Source organism: Leptodactylus fuscus, chromosome 1, assembly GCF_031893055.1.
Source record: "Leptodactylus fuscus isolate aLepFus1 chromosome 1, aLepFus1.hap2, whole genome shotgun sequence".
NCBI lineage: Eukaryota > Metazoa > Chordata > Amphibia > Anura > Leptodactylidae > Leptodactylus > Leptodactylus fuscus.
The window spans coordinates 92,342,707-92,351,195 of NC_134265.1; the positions used below are offsets into that span (position 1 = coordinate 92,342,707).

Sequence of the window (8,489 nt, forward strand, 5' to 3'; positions counted from 1 at the left end):
CCCCTGACTCCTTATTCATATATGTCCATTTTATATGGAGCTGCATTGTCCAGTTCAATCACAGGCTGCATGCGAACCCAAGCAGGCGCATGCACATGTTTTCCACCAGTGGTATGCTGGAAAAGGTAGACTACAATAGTGCATGTTTCCATTTTGTGTTCCTCTAAGGCCCATTAAAGTTCGTATACGTGTGTGGAAATCACGGACGACACATGGATGCCATCTGTGTTTTTATTGTTCATTGGCCTAGAGACATGGAAAGTATAGAAAAAAAACAACGGAGGAGTTTACCATGGACCCTCTATTGTTGGGGCAGAAAATCACCCCCTCATATAACCCCAAAACTTTCATCACTTTTCTCCATATATTGTCTTCTTTCCACTTCGGTCTCCTTTCTTTTATAATTTCTCAACCTTGTAAGCAATCTGTAGAATTATTGTAAAGTTAAATTCTCACAACTAAATTTTCATGCTAATTTCAGCTGCAATTCTGCACTGAGATCCATGAGAAATATGCTTCATTGTATGTAAGTGGGGTTTCTGTAACACCATTCCAAAGCATTGGAAAATTTCTGCAGAGAATATGTGGTGCTGCTGACCTGCTGCTTAATTGGGTAAAAAGCACATGAGTTATCCCCATTGAGTAAAAATGGGGTTAGCCATTGTGTAGATTCCTGGAAGAACAGTCAGCTCATATTTGTGATTCAGAAAATTCAGGTTAGGCTGGAGCCCCATGTGCCGTAAACGCTGCAGAAAAAAATGTAGTGACTTACAGTCACAGTAAAGTAGATGAAATCCACTTCCCTATCCCCACTTTGTGTTAAAATATGTGCTGCGGACACACGGTGGTTTCCAAAACCTTTGCGGTTTTGGAAATTGCAGCATGTCCATTATACCTATGGTAATGCCGGCGTTTTCCCTATAGGTATAATTGTTGCAGGAAAACTCTGCAAACTTTCTGTCAAAAGTGCTGTGGGAAGAACCGCAATGCGTTGCTGCCAATGTTTTTCCCCCAGAGCTTTTTTGCTGTAGGATGCCATGCAGGGTCTTAGCTTTAGCACAGGGGTGCCCAATACGTCGATCGCGATCTACCGGTTGATCGCAATGGACGTATGGGTAGATTGCGGGATGCAGCCAGGCATCCCCGCTGTCTGCTTCTTCACAGTGCAGGCTGAGAGTTATCTCTGGACACTGGCAGGCTGGGGCTGCGGCAGCCCTGCCTGCCAGTGTCCATAGATGACTCTCAGCCTGCGCTGTGAACAAGCACTTGCAGGCCGCTCTTAGGGATGGAGGGGGCCGGGGTGCTGCTTCTTCACAGCGCAGGCTGAGAGTCATCTATGGACACTGGCAGGCAGGGCTGCCGCAGCCCCAGCCTGCCAGTGTCCAGAGATAACTCTCATCCTGCGCTGTGAAGAAGCAGACAGCGGGGATGCCTGGGCGGCCACCTCTCACGATCCACCTGGCCCCGCCCACATGTCCCATCCCACCCACAGACACGCCCCGCTCTGCCTACAGGCCTGCCCCCGCCCATAAGAAGTGGGTAGTCGATCTTAGGGCTTGGCCATTTAAAGAAGTAGCTCACATGCTGAGAAAGTGTGAGCACCCCTGCTTTAGCAGTTTGCCTATCAGCCAGGCATTGGGGTGGATGATGCCATCATCCACCTTCTTCACAGAGCTCTCTCTCACTTGGAGAAACCAGGGAACACCATGAGAATAATGTTCTTTGATTTCTCCAGTGCTTTTAACACCATTCAGCCAGGACTGCAAACCGACCACACTATCTGAGAGCCAGGGACCACGTGTCGGACACTGTGATCTGTAGGACGAAGCACCACAAGGTACAGTTCTTGCCCCTTTTCTCTTCACACTGTACACTGCTGACTTTAGGCACCATCCAGCTGTTACCTACAAAAGTACTCTGATGACTCTGCAATAGTAGGCCTTATCACTGATGGCGACGATAGGGAATACAGAGACTTAAACCGGGATTTTGTTGAATGTATCAGCAGAACCAGCTCAGATTTAATGCTGGGAAGACCAAGGAGATGGTGGTGGACTTTAGTAAGCGGAGATATGCTCCAAAACCAGTGGACATCCAGGGGACGGGTATTGAGATAGTCAGGACCTATAAGTATCTGGGTGTGATCCTCAATAATAAGCTGGACTTGGATGGTCACCTGGAGGCGCTGCACAGAAAGGGTCACAGCAGACTCTACCTGCTCAGGAGGCTGAGTACCTTTGGAGTCCGGGGGCCACTTCATAGGGCTTTTTTCAACTCTGCCGTTGCTTCAGCCATCTTTTTTCAGTGTGGCCTGCTGGTGGAGCAGTATATCAACCAGGGACAGAAATAGACTTGACAGGCTGATCAGAAGGGCCAGCTCTGTCCTGGGGAGCCCCCTGGACCCAGTACAGGTGGTGAGTGACAGAAGGACACTGTTCGTGGTGACCTCTATGCGGGAGAATAAATCCCACAACATGTATGAGACCTTGACGGCACTTGGCAGCACTGTAAGTGAAAAAGGAACCCATTGAAGTCAATGGGAGGCTTTTTTTTTCAGCGCTGAAATTCCACACCAAATTCCTCACCATTTTCCTCCGTATGAATGGACCCTCAAGGTGCAATTCTGCTACATCATTTCATTGCCCAACCAGCCATGCCTATAGTGCACTAAACAGATCTTTGGAAAAGAAATAAGAGTTGGTTGGCAGCAAGATTGCACTTTGACATAAGAAAGGTTTCCGCAATAAGCTTTAAACAGTCCCCGCAACCACATATAAGTGGTTTAAGAGCAATTTTGGTAGTGGTAAATTTCCTTTAAATTTGAGTGATTGATGTGAACATAACCTTATATTGTAAGTAGATACTTCAAGGATAATGTACAAAAAAAAGATCACAATCATATTAAACCATTTTGGAAACACACAAAATAGCAGGGAAATAAAGGGATACCATGCCATGCTAGTATGTGTCTCATGCTTGTCAATGACACATGTTGCTGTGTAGCCCCAGTTTGTCAGTATATTAAAATCCAACAAATCCACCACCTCTAAATTACAGATCAAACAGGAAGCCACAATTCCATGGCAGCTACACGAGACATAACATATATCACCTTTCCCCCAGATCTAGGTCAGAGTGCTTGGCAAGTACTAGAGCATTAGAAGGGTTTCCTATTTTAGCTTGAACTGTAGGTCATGGCTAAATAAGATACTTGTGTGATCTTGGAACATAGCAGATGAACGTCAAACTAGGAACACTTGACCCACAGTCTATTTCTTCTTCAATCTCAAACTAGAGCTGTCATGAGATGGAATTACATAATTTATTACCCTAGATTATCTATGTACACCTCAGCTTTTTCACACATATTTATATTTATTAAACTATTTATGTTGCAAAATAACCATCAAATCCTGATATTTGTACAGTATAGAACCTAAACATGTGTCCCTATAACCTATAAAATGACTATATTGCCCACACACAGATGTATACATTATATGATATGTTTTTATGTCATAAATAATTAAGAGGAACGCTAAATCTAGAAACAAATGATAAGAGTAAACAAGAAATATATTGTTGCCCTCAGTGTTTATCAGAGGGACAGGGTTTAGGAAAGGAGGTAATACATAACAATCCTTTGACCTATTGCAGAGGGGGAGGCTCCTGCTGCAGTCAGTTGTCTTGCACCCAGAGACAGGATTATGAGGAGGACAAGGAGGGACATGACTAATTTTCTGAAACACATATAGATTATTTTCACATCCGCAGCAGCCTGTCCATTGTTCTGGCCCATTGGATGAGCAGAACAACAGACTGCTACAATAGTGGATACATAAGGACGGACCCCTTTGATTTTAATGGGGGGTGTCTGTTGTTTTTAAACTGAAATCGGAAAAGTTGCGCATACAGGACCTTTTGATCTGCCAATTTCAGACGGATGCTGTGGCCGGAGACTCTGATGCAGGTGTGAATCAAGAAGCACACAAAGATTTATTTGTATATTTCTCAGTTTTAATTATAGTGTGGCCTATTTTCTGTGGCCCAAAGTAAAGACCTATAAATCCCATTGAGCATCTGTGGCAAAACATAAAAATTGGTGTTTACAGATGCTCTCCATCCAATCTGGCTGAGCTTGATTACAGAGTACAGGGGGCTGAATACTTTTGCACTTTACACTTTTCAGATTTTTATTTGATTACAATGTTGAAAACCATGTATCATTTTCATTCCGTTCACAATTATGCGCTACTTAAAATACATTTAAGTTTATAGTTGTAAGGTGACAAAATGTGAAAAATTTCAAGGGGTATGACTACTTTTGCAAGGCACTGTATCCTAATAGGCACACTGACAGGTGTCATCAACTTGTGGCAAATTATTTTTACCACATAAAAGTTGCCGAAACATGCAATATTTCAAAATTATGATATCATTACCATTATACAGAGAGCAGAATTCCTGAGGTCATTGAAAGAAAGTAGGCGAGTTCCTGAGCCCTAGCTACTGGTTTGTCAGATCAACCAGTACTAAGTTCTCCAGGGACTTCCTTTCCACCTACTCACAAAATTCATCTTCACCCACAATTACTTTTCTTTTGGTGACTGCATCTATCTACAGCAGACCTGCACCGCAATGGGGAGTAAAATGGTGCCACAGTACGCTAATCTCTTCATGGCCAAGCTTGAGAGTGACTTCCTATCCACCTGCACCACCAGGCCTCTGGCCTACTATCGCTTCATTGACGATATCCTGATCATTTGGACTGGATCTGAACAACAGCTGAAAACCTTCCATGAACAATTCAACCAGTTCCATCACACCATCAACCTGACGCTCAATTACTCTTTCTCTGAAATAAATTTCCTAGACACAGTCATCAAGATACAGGATAACAAAATTAAGACATCACTGTATCAGAAACCAATTGACCGCCCTACCTACCTAAGATGGGATAGCTTTCATCCTATACACATACAGAACTCTATTGTATACAGCCAGGCTATCAGATACCATCGCATATTCTCAAACCCTGCAGATAGAGACAAACACCTTGGAGGTCTCAAAAACACATTCTTGAGGGAGGGTTACCATCCAAGAACAATTGATAACCAAATCACCAGGGCCACCAGAATACCAAGATCGGATTTATTAAAATACAATACCAAACAGGAAAACAATCGGGTGCCCCTGGTCGTCACATATAACCCACACCTGGAGACGCTGAGAGGAATCACATGCAAATTACATCCACTACTGCAAAAAAAACACCGTCTAAAATTCATATTTCCAGACCCCCCTCTCCTGTGCTATAGACAGCCACCAAACCTCAGGAATATGGTTGTCAGCAGCTCACTGTCACCTCCAACTAACACAGGAACATTTCCATGCGGACAGAAAAGATGCAAAAATTGCCCTCACATACTGACCACTGACAGGATAGAGATACCAAACTCTAACAGGGAATATAAAATCCCAGGTACGTTCACCTGCAGCACACCCAATGTAGTGTATTTAATAATATGCACCAAATGTTCCACTGAAAATCTGTATGTTGGAGAGACTGGTCAGAACCTCAGAATGAGAATGAACGCACATCGCCATACAATTAGAGAACAAAGAATGGACCTTCCTGTGTCAAAACATTTCTGCAATGAAGATCATAATATCACCAATGACATGAAAATTTTGATTTTAAGAGAGAATTTTAAATCAAGGAAACAGAGACGGATTTATGAGTACAAGAGCATGACCCTATTTAACACTCTGGAGAATGGAATGAATCTTTTACTTGGGTTCATGTCACCCTACAGAAATCACTGAACTTAGCCATAAAGATAAGAACCTTCGAACTGTTTACGTGTATATACCAATAAGAATCTTCCCCCTCCCTCCTAAAATTCTATCCCTATTTGTCCTGTGGTACATAAATATGCAGCCTTCAGAATCTGTTTTTAGTTATATCTGAAGAAGAAGCCGGGAGCTTCGAAACGTTATAGTCTGTCATAATTATGAGTTAGCCATTAAAAAAAGTATAATCTACTGAAGACTTTATAGTTTCTTTTTATATATATATATATATATATATATATATATATATATATATATATTTATTTATTTCCAGGGACTTAAAGGGATTTTCCAGCCTCAAATTGAATTGTCTTGCACATGTGATGTGTTGGGGTCTGGAGGTTCTATCAGCCTCCAGGTGCTGGACGCATGCAAGTACTAGGAGCATTGCAGCAGGCCCGTCATGTGCTTAGTGGTGGTTCAGGTAAACTATGGCGCTGCTCCTGTTATTTGTATAGGCAGGGCCGCCGATAGGCCAGTACTACTGCTACTGGCGTCAGGGGCCCGGCCAAATTTAAAAATTGGGGGGGCCCGGGCCCCCTGGCGCCGGCAGCAGTCATTGTATGTCCTGCTTGTTTCAACTCAGATCTGCGTCCAGAGGACGCAGATCTGAGTTGAACACATACGCGGCTGAAGCGAGGAGCTGACACAGGTCAGCTCCTCGCTTCGCCGCTGCCCGCCTCTCTCGCTGACACATGCGGCTGAAGCGAGGAGCTGACCTGTGTCAGCTCCTTGCTTCGCCGCTGCGGCCTCTCTCGCTGACACATATGCGGCTGGCTCAGCCGCATATGTGTCAGCGAGAGAGGCGGCAGCGGCGAAGCGAGGAGCTGACACAGGTCAGCTCGCTTCAGCTGCTGAAGCGAGGAGCTGACCTGTGTCAGCTTCTCACTTCGCCGCTGCCGCCGGCTACCCGGCAGTGTAGACGCGATGTAATGACGTCACATCGCGTCTACAACTGTGCACCGGTAAGAGAGAGAGGCGCGCAGAGAGCAGCGGGGGAACGAGGAAAAGGTAAGTGTAATGTGGATTATGTGGAACGTGAAACTGGGGGCAGATGAAGGAGAGGACGGCATGACACTGGGGGCAGAGATGGAGAGGACGGCATGACACTGGGGGCAGAGATGGAGAGGACGGCATGGCACTGGGGGCAGAGATGGGGGGACATGAATCTGGGGGCAGAGATGTGGGGACATGAATCTGTGGGCAGAAATGGAGGGGACATGGATCTGGGGGCAGAGATGGAGGGGACATGAATCTGGAGGCAGAGATGGGGGGACATGAATCTGGGGGCAGAGATGGAAGGACATGAATCTGTGGGCAGAAATGGAGGGGACATGAATCTGGGGGCAGAGATGGGGGGACATGAATCTGGGGGCAGAAATGGAGGGGACATGAAACTGGGGGCAGAGATGGAAGGACATGAATCTGTGGGCAGAAATGGAGGGGACATGAATCTGGGGGCAGAGATGTGGGGGACATGAATCTGGGGGCAGAGATGGAGGGACATGAATCTGGGGGCAGAGATGGGGGGACATGAATCTGGGGGCAGAGATGGAGGGGACATGAATCTGGGGGCAGATGAAGGGTGTATATGAAGCTGGGGGAGAGACGGAGGGGGGACATATAATTTACGGGTGACTGTAGGAGGATTATACAGTGTTCGGGCACATGAAAATTAATGAGTGGGCGGAGTCAACATAACAGTGGGTGGGGCTAAACTTCCCGCGGCGCGCAAAGCGCGCCGCACATTTTATCCCTTTTTTGGTTCTTCAACAGTTGGGAGGTATGGGTACAGGGGGCAATGGAAAGATGTTAGAGGGTGGACGGGGGGGGGGGGATTGTTGGGACATCGGGTGTGCGGCACTGCGGAGAGGGAACTGGGGCAATAATATATAATATATAAGTTTTTAGCTGGAGAATAATAATGATGTAGGCTATGTTACTAGCATAGCAGCCTGTTTGGGGGTGGGACTTTCACTGTAAAGGAGTATTCACGTTGCGTTTTTGGCCTCCCTTGCCGGGATACGTTGGTAACCAGTCACAATCAGCTCCCCACTTATCCCTGCACGGAGAACTGCAGGCCCTCCTTTTTTTTTAATGGCCAGTTCTTCGTGCAGGGATAAGTTGACAGCTGATTTTGACTGGTTACCAACGTATCCCGGCAAGGGAGGCCAAAAACGCAATGTGAATAAGCCCTGAGGATTTATTAGGAGGGCTCTTATAGATGGTGTTGGCTCTCTATAGCACATAGCAGATTTTACCTGCAAATAGAATCTGATTAAGCCTTGTAATGCTGCTAAATAAAGGGAAATGTAATACAGAATTGGTGTGTCGCAAAATAAGGTCGTTTTAAAATGGCGGGGGGGGGGGGGCAGACACTTAGGCTGTATGGGGCCCCAAAATTCCTGATGGCGGCCCTGTGTATAGGATCTGCTTTGCACATGACGCCCTTCCTGTGGCTCAGTTCTCAGTATGAAAACTAAATTTGGGGCCAAATCACTGTTTCAAATTTACCTTGTTTTGTCTGTTTGTTTTTTTTTATAATGGACCCAGGTGTTTCAACCTCCTCCTCCTCTCCTGCACAGGTTATGGACCTGTGTTATGAGGAGTGTCTTTCTATAGTCATCCAGCCCACA

General features: G+C 45.6%; 1 pseudogene; it reads left to right on the forward strand.

The window, feature by feature from the left end:
• Positions 1–6,601: 6,601 nt before the first annotated feature.
• Positions 6,602–6,745, forward strand: LOC142190970 (small nucleolar RNA SNORA17; annotated as a pseudogene).
• Positions 6,746–8,489: the final 1,744 nt, after the last annotated feature.